Here is a 19,542-nt window from a genome sequence, read left to right as displayed (position 1 = left end):
TACTGCCTGATTCTTCATACGAACTTTTTCAAAGTTAACTATATATGCTCTGTTCTTACAACCTAATTTACTTGTGGTTTGTATTACACATGTTCTTGCTTTATCTAGTTATTCTTTCTCCAGCCTCCCCCATTGCCCTGGCTAATTGAGAGTTCATTATACAAAACATAATGAAAAATTGCAATGTGTAATCTATATAAGATTATAAGAGTGTACAAAACGAACATTAGGTTGGTCCATAGAAATACAATGCTTGTACTGTTATAGCAGTTAACACTGAAGTTGTCTGGTAATCTCTCTTAAACAGTAAGCTAACAGCAGAGGGGTATGTGTTGCAGAGCTACCATCTTCACTAGTTAAAGCAAGTGGCTGGCTCAAGCCAGTCCTCTTCTCTGTCAGGAGCCAGGCAGAATGCAGTACATGGAAGAGATGTCCACGTGCACAAGTATGTGCTTATGCTGAAGGGCTTTTGGTTTTTGAACATTACATCTGTGACAGTGAGGCACCTTTCTGGAGCACCACAGGCTTTCCTAGCATGGGTTCCCAAAAGCAGAGTAATTATCATCTGTATACATGAAACGCTGTGCTTATTCAGGGAGTATTTTTGCCGAGATTGCTTTACCATCTATGAAGTGGAGACAATCCATCCAATTATCCCATTGCGGAGGTGCTTAGGATCTTTGATTAGGTGCTTTGATTAGGCTGCCTGTACTCCAGGGCTGCAGTCCCTCCCCCTGCTCCTTATGTCCTTGCACTCAATGGCCTGTCTCTGTCTGTCTGTTGTCTCCTGAATGGCATCTAAGGAAGTTCTGGCTCTTCTGTGCTGTGCCTAGCACAGGAATTTCTTGCTCAAGACTGTTGCTCTTGTGGAGTGAGTACTGGTAGCCGTAACTATATGACGATACAGGTTTAGAAACAACAGGATAATTGCCTCTCTTGGCCTTCACTTTTCTTCTCTGTGAACCTGAGCTACAGCTGCAGTTAGATGAAAGAACTGTCATTCCTCAGTGTTTGGGTTTTTGGTCATGCCTTTCTGCCTAAAAGATAAGGAATATTTTTGTTAAGTGGAAGTGCTGTCAAACTTCAGAATGTGCTAATTCTGAATATTTTGGTCTCTTGTTTGTAATTCCCTGTGTTTCAGATCTCAATTAGCTGTCTTGCAGAGCCGGCATTGTTAATTCACACCAAGATATTGCTCCTCTTATTTCTTCACTGATTAGTTAATGTAGCTTAATTTCAGTGAGGGGTATGCATATTAAATGGCCTGCTGCAATCAAAATGCTTTTTAGTTTTGAAGTTTCTTTAATGCTGTTACAAATGTGTTCTTTGTGATAACACACATTTATACTGCTGAGGGTCCTTTCCCGTAGATCATTTCATTTGTGCAAATTACAAAAATATACGTATAAATAAATCATGGAACACTGTCTTTCCCCATGAGTTGTGAAAGCCAGGAAATTTACTTGTTACAGCCATAAAAAGAGAATTCACTGGAGAACTGGATTGCTTGGGAGATGGATAATGGAGTAAGCAAGATTTCACAACCAGGACATCTGCACAAGTCCAAAGATCTAGTCCAAAGGTCTAGTCCAGCAAATATTAGTATCTCTCCCACAGCAATCCACCAAAGGAACAAAACATCAGGATGTGCAAGAAATGGAATATGAAATACTTTTTTGGAAAACAGTGTAACCATCTGCCTTAAAAAACCCGCAAGCAACTAGCAACAGCAGCATTTCTGAAAGACTGCCTTTTTGGTGCAGGCTAGAAATAACTTTTTCATGTCTGCTTTTTCTTACACAGACACTCTATATGTGAGCTATGGTTACACTGGCACAGTGCTGCAGGCAGAATGTGACTGTGAGAGCTATGACCCATTTCTGGTCAAAAGGATTGGTTAAATCTGGTGTTGCAAGCAGAGTAACAGCTGCTTCTTGGGTGCAAATCTGGATGTACAAACAACTGTGTCCTTGGGCAGATAGAGCCATATCCATGTGAGGAGGGTGCGGGGCGTCTCTGCCACAAGGCAAGGTAACAGCCACGGGACTGTGCATCCTCCCATCCCCCAACCCTTGGCTGTCTGTTCTGGACAGCAGAATGAGCTAAAGAGCTCGTATCACAGTATTGGTGTTCACACTCCTCCCTTTCAGTCCGCATTTGGCCCCACAGGTCTTGTCCATTTTTCCCTTGCGCACCACCCTTCAGTGTTTGCTCATGCTAAGTCTGCTGTTTCTTTGCTGTCTTCCATCTCCTTGGTCTTCTTTTCTGTCTCTCTCATATCTGTACCATCCTTCAGAAGAATAAGAGAGAGCAGAATACTTCAGCCTATAGGCTTTTGTAGGTGACATAAGAAAACTGAAGCTACTGTTTCTTCCACGTAACTTAAATGAATTAATTAGTTTCTTACAGTGATCTTAAATACAATCCAGACCTTTCTTTTTTTTTTGGGGGGGGGGGAGGTGTGGGTGGGAAGTTTGTGCTTTGATGTTTGAATCTGGTGTTTCTCTGAGAGGACTGGTCAGTACTTTAGCCTGATAAACTGTTCAGTGCCACTGCACTCTTTCTGATTGGCTCTTTCAATAGTGTCCTGACTCTTATGAAGCCTTTAATCAAATATTTTATGGGGAGTTTTATGTTAGAATGGGGTGAACACTTAAGAATTGTGGCTCTTAAACAGGCCTGTGGGTTCTTACTCACGCTTAAACCACTTCTTATATTCATCTAGTGATGAATTTATCGTTTCCCTTCCATTAACTTTTGTTCTCTGACCATCTGGAAGTTCCTTTGACTTTACTGCTAAATCTATTTCCAAGTTAATATTTGGCTTTATGATTCTTATGTCTGCGGCATCCCAGTAAAATGCATTCCTATTAAAAAATAGTAAAGTATCACCAGCTAGTCCCTAGTGTGATGTGTTAGGGACTTGCATGTTTTCATCATGACAGAGGCTCTGGCTTTTCTCTAACTTTCAGCTCATGCTTTTTACCTTCCACTATTCAGGAAGCAGGATAAGTTTATGTCAGTTATGCATCTTCTGAGATGGTTTTTTAGGGGCCTTTTATTTCCAAAGTATGCAGAAGGATCAAGTCCACAGTTTGTGTCCGTGTCTTACATTATTATGGTGATATCCCTCGAGAGTGTCCTTGATCATTTGGCTGTTTTAGAACATGTATGTCTGGTCAAGACAGAATTTCTTGGTAGTATCTGCAGTCTGTGGACTGGTCTCCAGGATTTTGGGATGCAAGTTAAGTAGTTGCCACTAGATGACAGTAGAATCTACTGATATGCTACCGAAGTCAGCATTTCAATACATTGTAATCTCGAACTTGTTCTTTGCACTATCGGTTCGTTAGACTTATTTCGCTGGGCCCACTGGACTTCAAGAAAAAGTAAACCGATCTGATTAACTTTTTTCCACCCTAAATCCTCTTACCTGGAAGGGCAAAAATATTCTCCAGAAGTCCTGGCCAGTGCCAGAGGGAAAAACTTGCAAAAAATACCGATTCTCAACTACTTAGGTGTAACTCATCTCCACATCTCACCCTGAACTCCTGTTAATGCTGCCTGGCATCTCCAGTAGTTGTTTGCACTCTATGTTGTCCTTCTGCTCGATGGGGCTTTTCTCAGGTAACAGTGTGCAGGAAAGGAAGAAGTAGTGACTCAGGTCTCTTTAGTAACTGCATTATGGATAAGCATCACACCAGGGAAACACTGGAAAAATGGTGTGAGAAAAGACTGAAAGTATCCTACTGCTTTTAACCTAACCTGAGTCATGGGTATGTTCTCTCTTGTGCTTACTTCATGATTTATTTCTCAAAGAGTGAAAGAAAAAGTGTTTAGTGTGAACTTTGGGCTTCTTGGATAAACAGAAGCAATTATGTTCCTTGTATTCATCTCTCTCCTTCCTCTGTCCTGTGCTCTGCAAAAATACTAAATAACTGGAATATAAAAAGGCAGGTAATTACAGAAGACTTTTTGCACTCTTCTAATACTTCTGATTACTTTTCTCAGTTGCAGCTTTGCAATGGCATTGCTTTATCCAAAGCATATTGAGAAGAAACTTAATGCAATGAATAGAAGGGTGCTGGCATGGCAGAAGCAGCCTTGCTGTTATGGCTGCTTGGAACAGTCACCTGTGGGTTAGTTTACCTTCTGTTACACAGCTTTGGTAGAAAACATTATTTCAAAAGCCAAAGCTTTAAGGACTTAATTATTGCACCTTTGTGTGTAGCTGACATTTGTTTCTAGGCTGCTCAGTGCTGTGAAAAATTGAAGCTCTCTGTTACAAGTGTCACCCATGACAAAATTTCACTGTATTATAAAAAGCAAAAAGAATCTAGAGACCCAAATACTACAAAATGAACCAAGATATTTTTTTCCCCACTTTATAATTTCAGGTTTGTACAGGAATTGTGGGATGAAAAGTGGTGAATAGCTGAGAAGTGTCAAATAAAAATCCTCTGAGGGGGATGAGCCCTAGCAGTACAGTAAACCATGCTAGGCAGCCTCCAGGAAGAGCTTCCATTTCCTGACATGCTGTTTTGGAAGTCTACCTTTGCCTTTTGAAGGTTGCCTTTAAAATTTGCCAGATCATATGATAGTGACAAAGGCAGCCTCCTGTAAGACAATTTTCTGATCAGAGTCCTAGCATAGCAATGACACTGAACACTGTCACCGGTATTCACTGCTAAGTAAGTTTTTGCGAGTCTGGAGTGGTTTTAGCCTGACAGTCCCATGAATTTCTTTTTCCCTTGTGCTATTGTCCTGGCAGAAGTCTCAGCTCTGAAATTATCCATGCTACAAATGTATGTAATTAGAACTATGGGAAATAATCAATATATGGCCATAAAGCTGAATGGAAATGGAAAAATTAATACACTGGGCAAGACTAAGCTGTGGTGAGAGTGAACCCGCTGACTCTCTGCTAGTATAATCTGAGTTTGCTTTCTTCTGGGAACCTGTACGTGGCTGAACTGGGCGATCCTTCAAATAAATCACTTGAAATACAAGTGATCAGAACAAGCACACAGCAGTGTTTCAGACTGTGTGTCAGAGAAGATGCAACAGTGATTTTTTTTTTACCCCTTTTCAACGGGTAAATACCTTCCTGCTAATTCTGTCTTCAACAAGAAGCTGCTAATGCGGACAGCGACCACAGCCAGTGTTCTGCTGTTTGTCTGCATGTTGATTTTAAACCAGGTTCAGCAGGAGGGATTTGGAAAATGTCTTGTGGCATGTCTGTATGTTCAGATCAGGGGGAGGAAGTGCTCTGCACATTCTTATGCTTGAAATCAAGTTACTATTACTGAAATAACTTTGCCCATATATGAGAATAAGGGGAAGTAAAACACAAGTCTGCATTTTAGAAGTTTTCTTTCAGAATGGTAAAAAAGAAAGGTCCATTTTTCTTCTCTTTGAGCAACTCCTGGGCTTTCTTGTTGTCTTCTGCTAAAATGCCACAAACAGTTCTGTGTGCAGTGGCTGCAAGTGGCTGAAACAAGAAAGAGATAATTTCTGCAGCATCATGTGCACTCAATCTGCCTCACCCTGTGTACTTGAACAATATTTAGAAGAACATTTTTCTTTGCAGATATCTAGCATAAAATTCTGGCTTAAACCATATAGTGACTACGGCAAAAGGAAAGCATTTTTAAGCCAGAAGGCCACACACAGCAGTGGTAGGAAGGGGTGGGCCTTGGGCTCTGAAGGTCTACTTGTCGCAGTGCTGGGTGTGCTGGTCTTTTCTTCTGTGTGAGCTGCAGTAAATACTGTCACTCAGGCAGAAGAAGAAAGATGTTGACTGCACTAGAAGAGGGATCTGAGCATGGCTTGTGCTTTCTGGAATGCCACAGTACCAAGGATTTTTTTAACCATTAAAAAGGACTAGTATTCATTAAGAGGTAGAAGGGACTTATGGCAAGAACTGAGACAAGAACTAGTAAATAGATTGACATGTTTCACAGTGTGTCCCCTTGTGCATTCATGGGGAGGGCGGAAGTGCGACTATTATTTATTTTCATGAACAGTGATTTTCTTGATAGAATTCCTGTAGGTATTTCACATACCTGTCCACACAACTCACCCGCTATTCCTACAGGAAAATGCAATGAGCGTAGCAACATTTACAAGATAGGTGAGAACTGGATGGGAAGTTGGCCAGCTGAATCTTTTCCTGTGTGCATTCAAGTATGTTTGTGTGTGTGCATGCCACCCAGCCTATTGAAGCTACCTGCCTAGCTCTGGTCCATGTGCCTAATGGAACATTTTACTCAGCTTCATCTTAAACCTACACAATAAAGTCTAAGGAGAAAAAGCAAACTCTCCAAGTGCTGTTTGTGAGGTTGTTAGAAGCTGCTGGAGAACACAATCACATGGCCAAGTTTGCAGATGGGTCAGAAATGACTGAATATCCCATAGTGCTGGGTGTCATGTCCCATTTTCTTGGTGAATTCAGAATCCAGCTTATGGACCTCAGAGGTGTGCATATGCACCTCACATGCACTCTGGCTCATGTTGATAGGCACATAGACCCCATTTGAAGAAAGCACTTGAAGAAAAGGTTTGTTTTAATGAGAAACTGTACTGTATGGTGGTGCCTGTAATGATGCTATGGGTCAGACGTAGAAATCCAACAAATGAAGAAGTGCTGTCCACGATCTTCACTGCTTCTGGATTGAACTGACAAAGTAGAAATAATTTTTCTTGAAATAACCAAGCAAGACTCAGGCAAAGGAAGTAATAGCCCTAAATCAAAAAAAAAAAAAAAAAAAAAAAGAAAAAGAAAAAAAAAGAAAAAAAAGAAAAAAAAATAGAGAGACAGAAAAGAATAGCTGAGCAGGTTCCCCACATCATCAAACTCTCCTGTTAATAGGGGTTCCTTGAAATCCTGCCTTTGTGGATAGTACATGTTGCCTGAATAGCTTGACTTTTCTGTGCTTTACACATGGTGCATGTCTTTACATTCAGGTAGGGGGAGAAACCATAGATTTTCTGATCTGGAAACATTTTCTACCTTTTCTTTGCCTTCAGTTGCATGCATATAAACCCTTACAGTGACAGAGAGCTGAGGAGACACCCCACTATTTCCAGGTGTCCATATTGTTACCCTTGAACTTACTCTTCCAGCTAGTTGAATCAAAATGTATGTTACCCAGAAGAAAACATGACACTTTCCAAAAACTTTTGTTAAAGTATGGACTGAAATGCTGCCTACTTTTAAATGGGTGGGTGACACATCTTTACCTGCTCCTCATTGCAGAAACTGGGGACTCTCTTATGCATTCGTTGTTCTAAACATACAGCACAGAGATGCCAAATTATGCTCCTTTTTTTCTTTTTAACCATATTTCTCTAAGACTTCTGCTTTTGGGGTCCAAGCCCTGCTAGATCAACCATATGCATATGGGCTGTAAACCTTGGAATCAAAAGCCACACACAGGCTCGCAGGAAAGGCACAAGATCTCCCTGTTTCTGACATCTGATGAGAAGAAAGGTAGAAGTTACAGCACTGCAGAATGAATGAAAAGCCACAGGGTGTAATTACTGGTCAATGTAATAGGAGCAATTGGGGATGGTGGAGACTGCTGTGGGAAGTGAGAATTTCCCTAGTTTCAGATTATAAAACCCAATAAAACAGCATTGCTGTGTCAGTAATGTTGCACCGCATTAACGTCTTCCTATTTATAGCCTCAGTTTCATCGTAACAAAGTTGCCACGTTCTCTCCCCCCAAAAAAATCCCTAGAGAATTTTCCAATCTAGCTTTAAATAACCCAAGTAACAGTGCTTCCATCATTTACCTTTGCAGATGATTACTTGACCTAATAGCAATAATTGTGAGAATTCTGATGGGTTTGGTTCATGATGATGTTTGCAGACTGAATTCTGCAATTCTGTTTATAAGGGGTTGGCCATAAATTAAAGCATTCAATGTTTTCCTCAGGTTTGAATGCACCAATTCAGGTGCCTTACAGTTTATTTCTAATGGGAGGTTAGGTGCTAAAATAGCTTTAATAACCTAAATGAATATCCACGGCTCGCTATCCCTTTCTCTACTACCCTGCCCTGGTACAATACTATGTGAGATTGCCCTACTTGCCAGATGGCTTTCTCTCAGTCTTTTTTGCAGACGATCAATGGTAGCATAGATTATATTTACTATTTATGTCCTGGTAGGGTAAGAGGACATAAGAAGCATAGACTCTTTTTCCTTTTTTGCTGCTCTGCTGCCTTCTTTGAGGTTGAACAGGCAGGAGTTAGACTCATACCCAGTATTATGATGGTAAAACACTAATGGCTGGGCCTTCTGGTCAGATGTTGTGTTCTTCAGAAGAGGTGCTAAATGGCATCAAGTAGCACCAGGGGTGGTTTAGATTGGATATTAGGAAAAATTTCTTCACTGGAAGGGTTGTTAAGCATTGGAACAGGCTGCCCAGGGAATCGGTGGAGTCTCTGTTCCTGGAGGTATTTATTTAAAAGACGTGTAGATGTGGTGGTTGGGGACATGATTTAGTGGTGGACTTGGCAATGCTAGGTTAATGGTTGGACTTGATGCTCTTAAAAATCTTTTCCAACCTAAGAGATTTCTATGATCCTGTGATTCTCTTTGTAGTAATGGTGGTTGTTTTAACCAGTGATTCCAAGGTGTTTAGACAATGGTCCACTGTCAGTCCTAAAGTAGCACACAGACCACCTGCATTCCTCACAGTTAAATGTCTGTCAATGATTTTCATTGAAAACACCAACTTGCTGATACAATCCCATAAGCTGGCTAAGCATCAGCTACCACAGTCTTTCTTCTCAGTCTGCAGTTGAGGAACAAAATGTCTGTATTACAGGCAGAATTTCTCTGGTTTAAAACAAAAAGAGATTAGGGTGTCTCCGTTGCTAAGGCCAAAATTCACTCTTAAATAGGATTTTCTTTCCTCCCAGTGAGTGAGATTTAGGATGCTCAGATGATGAGGCTCTGTGAATGATTTTAGGGAAAGGCTTGTGCATGTGACAACGGTGGAACAATTTGCCTGTCTTCCTGACTGGATGGTTCTGTCCTGTTGGAGCTGCAGTTCCTTAGGAGTTTCATGGCAGAGTTCATGAAAAAGCAGTGACTTTTGAATTGAGCCCAAGCTGAGAAACAGATGAGTTCTGGCAAAGAGCCAGTGTTTTCAGAATTGTTGATCAAAGATAAGTTGTATCGCAGTTGGTCTTTAAAAAATACTGACATTTCAGAGCAAAAAAGAGCTAAACCAGATGGAATTTGAGCCCTTACAGTTTGAGCTGAGCTGGCTTTTTCTTTCTTCTTCTTTTTTTTTTTTTTTTCCTTTTGCCCTGTGATCACAAACATAAAAAGAAGGAGTTAATACAGGTGTAAAATTTATTATAACTTCCAAACTTGAGGGTCGTTAGAAAACAAAGTGTATACAAAACCTACATTTGACCTTAACCATTACTTGTTCTTGTGGTGGTTGGGAATGATTAAGTAATTTTTAATGCAGTGGAAGTGGGGGTCATGCTCCACTTCTTCTAAAACTGTTTAAAGGACAAGCTGCTATAATTACTATAATAAATAAGCTATAGAAAAGTACAACCCACAGTAGACTTGATACTCACAAAATCACCCAAATTCTCTTCTGGGCATGCATTCTGGGTTGTCACTGGCTCAAACATTGTACTGAGTGTGGCAGCTTTTAGGAGAGCAAAGAGAATGTGTGGGAAAATGTAGTCATTGCTGTTAACTACATCAGACTTTTGGCCCAGTCAATTTTTGGCAGTTCTTTTTCCATTAATATTAAGGCCATAGACTCACAGAGTAGAGCCATGGATGGATTTAGGTCAGAAGGGACCTCTGGAGGACATTTGGTCCAATCCCCTGCTCCAAGTAGGCCCATCTTCCAAATAAGATCAGGCTGCTCAGGGCCTTTGCAGTCGCTTTTCAAATGTCTCTAAGGAAAGATAGACTGAACAGCCTCTCTGTGCAGCCTGTTCCCATTCATAACCACTCTCACTGTGGAATATTTTACCCGTATGTGCAATCAGAACTTTTGTAATCTACTTATCGCTTTCTCCTTAAAGCCCCTTTTTGGTTTTTATTTTTTTGAAAAATACAGTCAACTTCAGACTTCTCAAGCTACCATTCCTTTTATAAAACGGACATCATCTGATGAGGAGAGAAGCAGCATGCCAAGTGACATATATAACCACTCACACAATCTAGGGTTTGAGTTCTACGTGGTGAAAGCCCTGTGGAGTACTCATTATGAATATTGGTGGAAAATCTGTAAATGCAAATATATTCATAAAATCAATCATTCAAACAATTATAAAGAGCATGCAAGATCAGAAAAAAAAAAATCTTGCTTCATGCGCAGAGAATTTGTGAAGAAAAAAACAAAAGAAAAGGCCCCAGCAGAGGAATCTACTGTTTGCATTCTGTTCTGATTAGGAGCAATCACACTGGAGTCAATGGAAGCCACATACAGGTTCTAGAAGGGGTAGACTGAACTCTGAAAAACAAGACTTTACATTGAAAACCTCTGGATTTATGCTTTTCATTTGATGATTTATTTGTGATTAAAATTTAACTGTTTAAAGAATCTGTTTAAAGCTAAAACTGTTTAAAGCTATTTTGGCAGTAGTTGTGCTAGCCTATGTTAATTTTTGCTGTGACACTTTCAGAAGCATGCCACTTGCACTGGCAGAAGGAGGAGTGAGGCTCTGGCAAATCAGTGGCAAATGAAGAGATGGCATCTTGAAAAAGGAATTGTACAAGGACAAAGTGATCTTATAGATGGATGACTGCAGAATAAAAGCTACACAGATGACATATTGTATGTAATGCTGAAAAAAGAGCCAATGGATTTACTGTCAAAACCAAGAGACACAAGAGTGTGAAATTTTATCCATTTCTGTTTCATCTGGCAGAAAAAAAAAGAATATCCTTTTCCAGTGCAGGAATTGTGAATCACAGTAAACAAAATGAATTTGAAAAGTATTTTACAATACACAGGCCTGACTAGCATTGTAGTTTATTTCCACTGCACCTTGACTCAAATTCTGACATGCTTTCTTTTTTTGAAATTCATTGTGTCAACATAAGTAGGTGCAGCTTATCATTGCTTGGACGGTTGTTATTTTTTAGCTGTTTAATTCATTGACTCACATCCGGCAATAATTCATGCAAAATGGGCTCTGAACTCCTTTGCAATATGCAGATTTGTGTGCAAATGAGCGTTACCTATGGTGTTCACACTGAAGCGTTTTTCTTTGATGTACATTTCTGACATTCCGAGATTGTAAAGAAGAAAATAACTTTAAAAATTTTAAGAAACCTTAATTGAAGTTAACATAAAAGAAGATACATGGTGTTAATTGGTCTGTTTCAGGCATAATTTGTGCCTTTGAGACCATGTCCCGTACCCCCCGCCAAAGTGTCAAGACTCACATCTTTAATTCAACAATCTTTGTATTAATTACCTCTGGATAAGGTAAGCTTTGATTGGGAGTCCTTTATTGTAAAATTACAGTACATTGCCTGCTTTAAGATAAATAAATTAGGGTTGAACTTGAAAAAAAAATCTCCATCCAACTGTGAATGGGAAAGTGCATTTCAGTATCAAATGCTAGATGAAAGAACAATTTTTATCAGACACCCATAATAGGGGAAAAGTGTTTTCTTTTGGTTCTTCTATTTTCATTGTTTTCGCACACTGAAAAATAATATCTTCATCAAGAGATGGAAACACTCAGGTTCTAGGGTTGCCAATATTTCCCTCCCCAAAGGCCACTTTCTGCCTCATAGGAACTCAGCATTCTCCTCTGAGGGTAATTTGCCAGTATCTGGTCTATTTGTCACAGTGCAATCAGTGAGCTAGGGATGCTCCCCCACGCCCTTAATTGCCTCTATTTGACTGTCCATGAAGACCAAAATTGACTTATTTTTTCAGGGATGGCAGGACTGAAGAGGGTTTGTACCATCTTCATGTCACCTGGGTGTGCCTAGGGAGGTGTTTGTTACAAGTTCTGGGAGGTACAAAACCAGCCACATGGCCCAGAAAGCTGCAGGCTATGCAGGCAGGCAGAAGACTGCTTGTATCCCCCATTCATCCCAGAGGAAGATTAACCATTCTTGGCCTTGTTTTAATGGACCTTCAGAGTTGTATTTGGACGCTGGGACTCGGGTGCTGCACTGGTGGTATACTCTTTGCGTGGATTATACTGGCAGCAGTATGCTGCCTGCACATACGTTTCCAATGCAACTAAGTGGTTTGAAGAGCATATCAGCAAATGCTGACAGAGATTTACAGCTCTCAGGCTTGCTTCTGACCTCAGAGGTGCTGGTGTGACTCCTCTGAATAAGTAAGATGTGCCATGTGCCTTGTGTACTTTTCAGGGCTAGCATGCACTGTTACATGAGTGCTTATCTGAGGCAAGCAAAGTCTGCTAGATAACAAGCTAGGTGTACCTACTTGAAGTTTGACCCATGAAGCTGTAATAGAGCTGGTGTTAAAGACATAGTAAAGTTTCAGAGGTAACATCTGAGTGATTCAATCTCTGCTGTCTCTCAGCAGAGAAACCCACCTGATTGCTCTTCGAAAGATTTTCAACATGTACAAAGAACTGTAGAGTCCAGTTTTTTGTTCTTAGCACAGTTAGTTCTGAGCTATGTAGTCTTTCACCTACTCTTCCCTGCTTGGACACCTTGCAAGAGCTGCACCTTGCAGAGCTGCCACATTTGCCCAGTTAGCACAGAAGATGTGCCAGTGACAAATGGACGCTGGAGGCTTCAGTTTTACCACCTGAGCTATCAACTGCCTCAGTAAGCCAGGTTTCCTCAGGGGTAAATGTTTTTGCAGTGGGGGATGTGTGTAGTAACTGTGGCTTCAGACCTTTATTTGCATTGAAATCAGCTGAAACAAAAGATAACCAGTAGGGAAAAGGCTAGAAGTAATTTAATTTTGTTAGAAACCCTAGAAAGGCTGACACAGCAAGACATGGAGCACCTGTTCAACCGTTCCCTGCTCTGGCTGGGGAGTAGTACCAGCAATATCTTGAAACAGCTCTGAGAGCTTGACCCAAGAACTGGTTGTATAGTACTCTTTCTCATTGTACTAGGCCACTGTGATTTTCATCCTGCTACGTTTTCCCATCCCCTAGAGGCAGACTTGTCAAGAAGCCTTTTGTCTGGCACAGCATTTTCAAATCCAAACTCTGATAATTATCTGTGGTTCTGCTGCCGACTTGAAAGGCAATTGCTAGGCATTGAATCCACGTTGCCTTCAGTACAAAAATTAAGAGTAAGGAGAAGAGGCATTCTGTGCCTGCTTCTCTCTCCAACATTTGACACCAAATGCATATGTGAGGCTGACCGTCAAAGATAAATGAGTTCAACAGAAAAGAGCAGACACATACTTGGATCTCAGTGTAATACAGTACAAATCAGTAGAAAGTGCAACACAAAGGCTTTGCATGGCAGACTTTGCTAATCAGAAGAGGTGAGTATTTTAGCATATTTAAACGAGAACAGGGCATCTGCTAATCAAACAACAGAATCCAGAGGTACTGAAAGAGCAAGGGAAAGACTGATGCTTAAAACTTTTCAACACGGATGGAGGATTTTTGAAATATCATTAAATGTGATGATCTAGGTTTATAGGAAGATAATGAGGTAAGTAACAAATATGTCAAAACTAAACTATTAAACATTGTAATTATGCTGGATATAGATTAGTTGCTTAAAAAGTTTCCCATTACTGCACTGTAGCTGTCAAAAAAGTGTAGTAAAATAATGGCTTTCCTTTTCATTTGATTTATTTAGCAAAAGGTACTATGTGGTAACTTTCTAACAGCTTTCACAGGATGAATAAAAATTGCACCATCCTGCTAGGATTCTTCAATGTAAATTGATGCCAAGTAATAAAAAATCATTTTTCACATGCAAGATTTTAAAAACTTTCATGCTAAGTAGATTGTTTTAAAAGTAATACCTCTACATATTTCTCTTACAGTCTTCCACCTTTCTTCTACTGTTTTTCAAATCAAACCCAGGTTGCTGTCACATTCATTGACATTTCTCCTCCACAGTAGCAATATTTTTTGTTAATCAGTCAGGAAAGAGAATTAGTTTTACATCAACATTTTAAAGGGATATTTTCTTAAAACCTCCCAGGAAAAAAAAAAATTACCTTTTGCTGAGAATTATGTACATGCTTCCTAGGCCAATAGATCATTGCCATATGAGTATAACAAAGGTTACTTAGCAGTCATGGGTTTTCTTTGGGAATATTGCCTTCACAGAAGCAGATCTCTAAGGAGATGAGCTTATTTTAAGCTGATATTCATTAGAAAGCTGCTAAGCCGCTAGAGACATTCTGGATACAAAATAGGATATCTGGCTTATATTTTCTTTTGCAGGTAGTAAGAGATAATATCTGCAATCATAATCAGAATCTTTGATTTATTGCTGTGATAGGCTATATTGTGTCACATTATATTCTGAGCTTTTTATCTCTATTTCTTTAAAGGAGTAGTTTTAATGGATTTTAAGCACATGAGAGCATCAGACTGATAGCTTTAAGTTTGGCATCTTCCTCTGTTTATGAAAATGATGCCTCCTTGTGGATATGCCCTGGATTTCCTGGAGTTTCTTATCAAGGGCTTGAACTATCTGCTTTAAAGACAGGATTTATATTTTCATTGTCTTCAGTAGAAACTGGATGAAGGCTGCATACTTCACCAAATTAAGAGGGGGTTAAGTATAATCTTTTGAAGGTAGGAGGGGGGTATGTGCTTAATGTGTTATTGGATCTTTTGATGAAATATGTATCTTTCTCAAGGTACAAACAGTTGAAGAAAAAACTACGTATTGGACAGAAGAAAGAGATGACTGCATGTATTAAACAGGAAGACACTTCATGCTAAATACTGGATAAAGGTGATAATTTAATTGCATTGAATACTTGAGTTCAGAAAAGAAACAAAGAAAGAATCAGGAAGATCTTTGGGAAGAGTAAAAAGAAGTTATCGAAAAATTGGGAAATGGTTGTTTCAATAAAAAATAAAGAATCTAGAATGAAGAGCACTTGCATATACACGTTAATCTCATCTGTGATAAAGAAGGTACAATCAAACCTGGAAGGAGACTTGGGAAATATATCTTTTCAGCTGTATAAAAGAAAGCTTTTTGGCTTATTACTTTTGACAGTATGGATACAGTGGGAAAAGAACAGAATGGTATCTGCAGGGACAACACAGTACAGTCAGGGATTGACTAGAGGGTAAATTCTGCTCTTTCTCCATTATGTTTTGGGTGGCAGGGTTTTTCTGTCTGTACCCTGAAACCACAGTACTTTCAGTCATGTAGAAAGACTAATGGCAAAACAAAGGTAGGCGTTTCATGGATGTTCAATGCTGAAGCCCTGGAGATTTCTGTTGTATGCACCGGCTGACAGCACTTCTGTATCAGGGCAGGAGTGTTATGAAGAATAAAAAAGCAAAGGGAGTACAAACTGATTGCCATGTCCACAGAGGGAATGTATTATTCCCCAGTGGCTTTGGGTCACTGGCAACCACAGAGTTTTGCCACGGCTTTTCCCTTTTATTTTCTTTTGTAGACAGGGACCTGGCATTGATCAGGTACTCCCTGTGACTTGATCACTGCTATCAATAGATAAAACTCAGGTCTGGTATCTCAAATCTCCATCTCAGTTCTCTACCTGGTCTTGCCATAAGCTCTCTCAGAAGGCCTCAGAAGCCATTTTTCCTCTAATTTTCCTTTGCCACTCTTAGAAGATAGTTGTGAGTTCATTCAGGTCTCAGTAAGAGGGCATCTTGGTGGGGCATGCCAGAAAGAGCAGCAGGCAATGCATTTTTCCAGGGGCTGAGTATTCTAAGGTTGGGAAAGAAGAGGGTGGGGAAAGCAGTATGAAGTTATTCTCTGCTTTTGGATTTGAAATAGGGCACTAAACAGGCTTGCTTTTTTTTTCCTTCACATCAGCAGTCATAGTCTGTAACATAATCGTTCACCTCACCAATCCTCTGACAGAGATGAGAGAGGGGAAAGCAAAAATGTCTGGTATTTTGGAACGTTTTGCTTTTCTAGATGGTACGGCTTGTCCAGAAGAGTGGAGTATAACTGGTGGAGCTGACTACAAAAGGTGGAGAGAGTGAAGAACCTTAAGTAGGTTCTGTTGTGGTATGTAAGAACCAAGAGTTGCTACATTTGCAATATAATCATTCACATACATGTGCAATATTTTTTCTTTTCTGTTTGCCTCAGTGGACTTGTCCTAAACTTGAACCTCCATAAATATAAGGGCATACGAGTGAATATACGATTCCTCACCTAATGTTAACCAGTGACCATCCTCATTAGCATGAAGATGAATGGATAACGGCCTTCTACAGTGAACATACATGCCTTCATTGCTGATACATGGCTACACTTGGAGTCTGTCCCTTAGCTGTCTGCTATCAAGAAAAATACGCCTAAAGGTGTAAGCAAGATTCTGGGCAGGGGTGTGGTGTGATCCAGCAGTTTTCTGGTCTGACAGTAACACTTCAGTTAGCTTTTCCCTGCACAAAAACTGGAAATCTGGGTTTTCCTGATAGAAATTCCTCACGCCTTACTGACAGATATCCATGTGCACAGTTACTCTCCTGCGACTTAACTAATGAGAAACTTCTCTAACGCTGCAGGATAACAGCTTTAATGAAATTACCACTAGTAAAAGAATACTGTTCGGCAAGTTAGTACATAAAATATGACCAGCTGGCTCAAGATGAGATCTATCTGTAGCAGATTTGCAATGAAATTAATTGAAGGATAAAAGAAGATGATGAAATTAATGGAGAAAGAGATTATTTTTCTATGAGTTGGGCTTTCAAATATTCCATGAATTGGAAACAATGTCTGAAGGCCACCCTTTGAAAAGATTTTTTAAAATACTGTCATGACAATTCCTCTCAAAAGCAGTAGAACACAATAGTACCAAGCTACAATAGAATAAAGAAGCCTGGGAACGCTGAGCCTGTGTGAGCATATCTTTAAAGATTCACTTAAAAACTCACTGATCTGTCTGTAAATAAATTAGACTCCAGCACTGTAGGAAGTGGTCTATGGCACAGTGAAGTCAGTGGGAAAACTCACTTAGGCAACCATCTCAATGTAGCAATGCTGTTCAAGCAGGCATCACGATAAGCAGCCATTCCTACCATTCACTGAATCTGCAGAATTTGTAGAATATTTTCAGCACCGATTATCAAGTCCAGATCTTTCTCATTGCTATCTACAACATAAAGTAAAAGATGAGTGATTCACTTTCAAGACACACTTCTTTTGGTCCACCTCTTTGGTCCAGAAACTTCAGTAATTTCAATGTTATTTAAGCACCTGCTTACTGAGTCCTGAATGATGCAATAGAAGGATACCATCAAGATATACCTTAAAACACCTTTCACTCCCCCTCACAGTGGTTTCTCATTTCTGTATGGAATATTTAAGGGGTGTATGTTATTCTGACAGCATATTAAAGCAGTGTCTTCTTTGATGATGTAATAACTGTTAACAGCTTAACATTCGCATAACCAGCTAGTAATGGGAAGAGTATGTTGGATTCCACTAGTTTTGAAGTAATGTCAGCCAAAGATATGTAGTATCATAGTTTTACTTAGCTTTTTAAAATAGCTACATCTGGCATACTTTATATTTTATTCTACTCTGCTTTGGATTGTAGTTGTGCAGTGCTTTGTGACTTGCCTTGCAAGATCCATGCTTTTTCACTGTGACTTGACCTTTGTCTTGATAACCTCGGACTGGTCTTCAAGGATTCAAGTTTCAAGCACAAGATCTGTTATCATCCTTCATTAAAATATGAATTGTTCAAGTGCTTCATGACTAATACTGTGTAAAATCCTGCTTGCTGAGCATCATATTTGTTTCCATTGCTGGGACATAGAAAAATTTTATCTGCTTACCCCACATTTTAAAGGTTGTCAGTGATGTGTTGAGCTACCTTGCAACCTGGTTCTGTAAAGTCTTAATGCTCAAGTCCCAGTCTGGAATGGATGTATTGAGTGGTTAAAATTGCTTAACTCTTTAATTTCTCATGAATTTCACCATATTTAAGAAGTTCATACGGTTATCTGATCTTACAGAGAAGTGTGGAGCTTTATTAATGTTTTTGAAGAACATGACATGGGAAGCAGGCTCATGAGGGAGTAATACTGCATATTGACAGTGTTGGTTTTGTTTCAGCTTTGAAGACTGAAGCTAAAATCCATTTAGGCTTAAAAGATGCTGTATTTTGAAACTTTCAAGTATTTCATATACCTACCAGGCTGCTTATATCCTGATGAACAAGATGGGTAGAAAGTGATTGATTATTAATCATTCAGAGAAGCTTTTTATTAAGAATGAAGCAGCAGCTATTCTGTTTCCTTGAAACCTAGAATCTTTCACAAATACTTATAAAGTTTTACCACATGTAAAAAGGAAGACCTCAGAAATGTCAGATGAGCTTTCAAGAGTCTCTCAGATTTAGCATGTTCTCCACAGAACAAGTGAGAAAAGGGATATTTTTTTTTGTCTGCTGGTATAATAAAGATCTACCAGGTGGGATGGGAATCTTTCTGGCAAGGCTTATCACTGATGCACATACAGATGTTTCTTCTCATATGTGGCTCTTGCCCTGTTGATATCAAAGTATTCAAGGGATTGAACGAACTCACATCTTTCCATCTCCAGTCCTGTGCAGTATATTTTTGAAGGAACTTAAGGGTATAGGTAGTACCAAATTTTCCATCACACCTTGTTCTTTTATTACTTAATGAACTCTAAAGTACTACATATAAAGTTCCAAAGCATGTCTTGCAAAAAAAGCCCTGAAGTACAGTAGAAACACAGTTAAGTAATACTGCTAATGTTAAAGCAGTTACAGTAAGAAATAGCGGATGTGTTATGGTACCTCTGTGGATGTAAGGTTTCAAATCAGTTAAAGTTTGTAAGGGAGACTAATATATTTGACTGGACAAGCTGATATAATATGGCAATTTCTCAAAGCCATTTACAAACACAAAGTGGAAAAGCTATGTAGTTTCTGTAGCATCATGTGCCTAGGGGTATGTCTATAGTCCAGTGGCCTTGACTGTTTGAGTACTGTCCTTGTCTGTCCTGTAATGAATCTGCACCTATGTCTTGTGACTAGTAGGTTGAATTAAATTGTCCTCAAAGTTGACTTTTGCTGCTAGTCTTTGCAAATGCACCCCCCACCCCACCACTGCTAGAAGAAATGCACAGCTGACAAGATTTAGGGCCAATGTTGTCTAGGATTTCATATATCAAAAGATATATGAAAATAGATATATTAAAGTCTACCTGGACACCAAACAGCTCTACGGATAAATTATCAAGCTGTGGGACTATACGCCTGACAAGTGAATGACCTTGGTGGCAGGACCACTTTCCATCAGATATACTTGATGGTTCCACTGAAATAAGAAGTTCTTTAAATGTTGAATTTAATAGGTGCTGTACTTTACTGATTGCTCTTGAA

Source organism: Lathamus discolor, chromosome 4 (genome assembly GCF_037157495.1).
Source record: "Lathamus discolor isolate bLatDis1 chromosome 4, bLatDis1.hap1, whole genome shotgun sequence".
Classification (NCBI taxonomy): Eukaryota; Metazoa; Chordata; class Aves; order Psittaciformes; family Psittacidae; genus Lathamus; species Lathamus discolor.
This window is presented reverse-complemented; position numbering follows the sequence as displayed.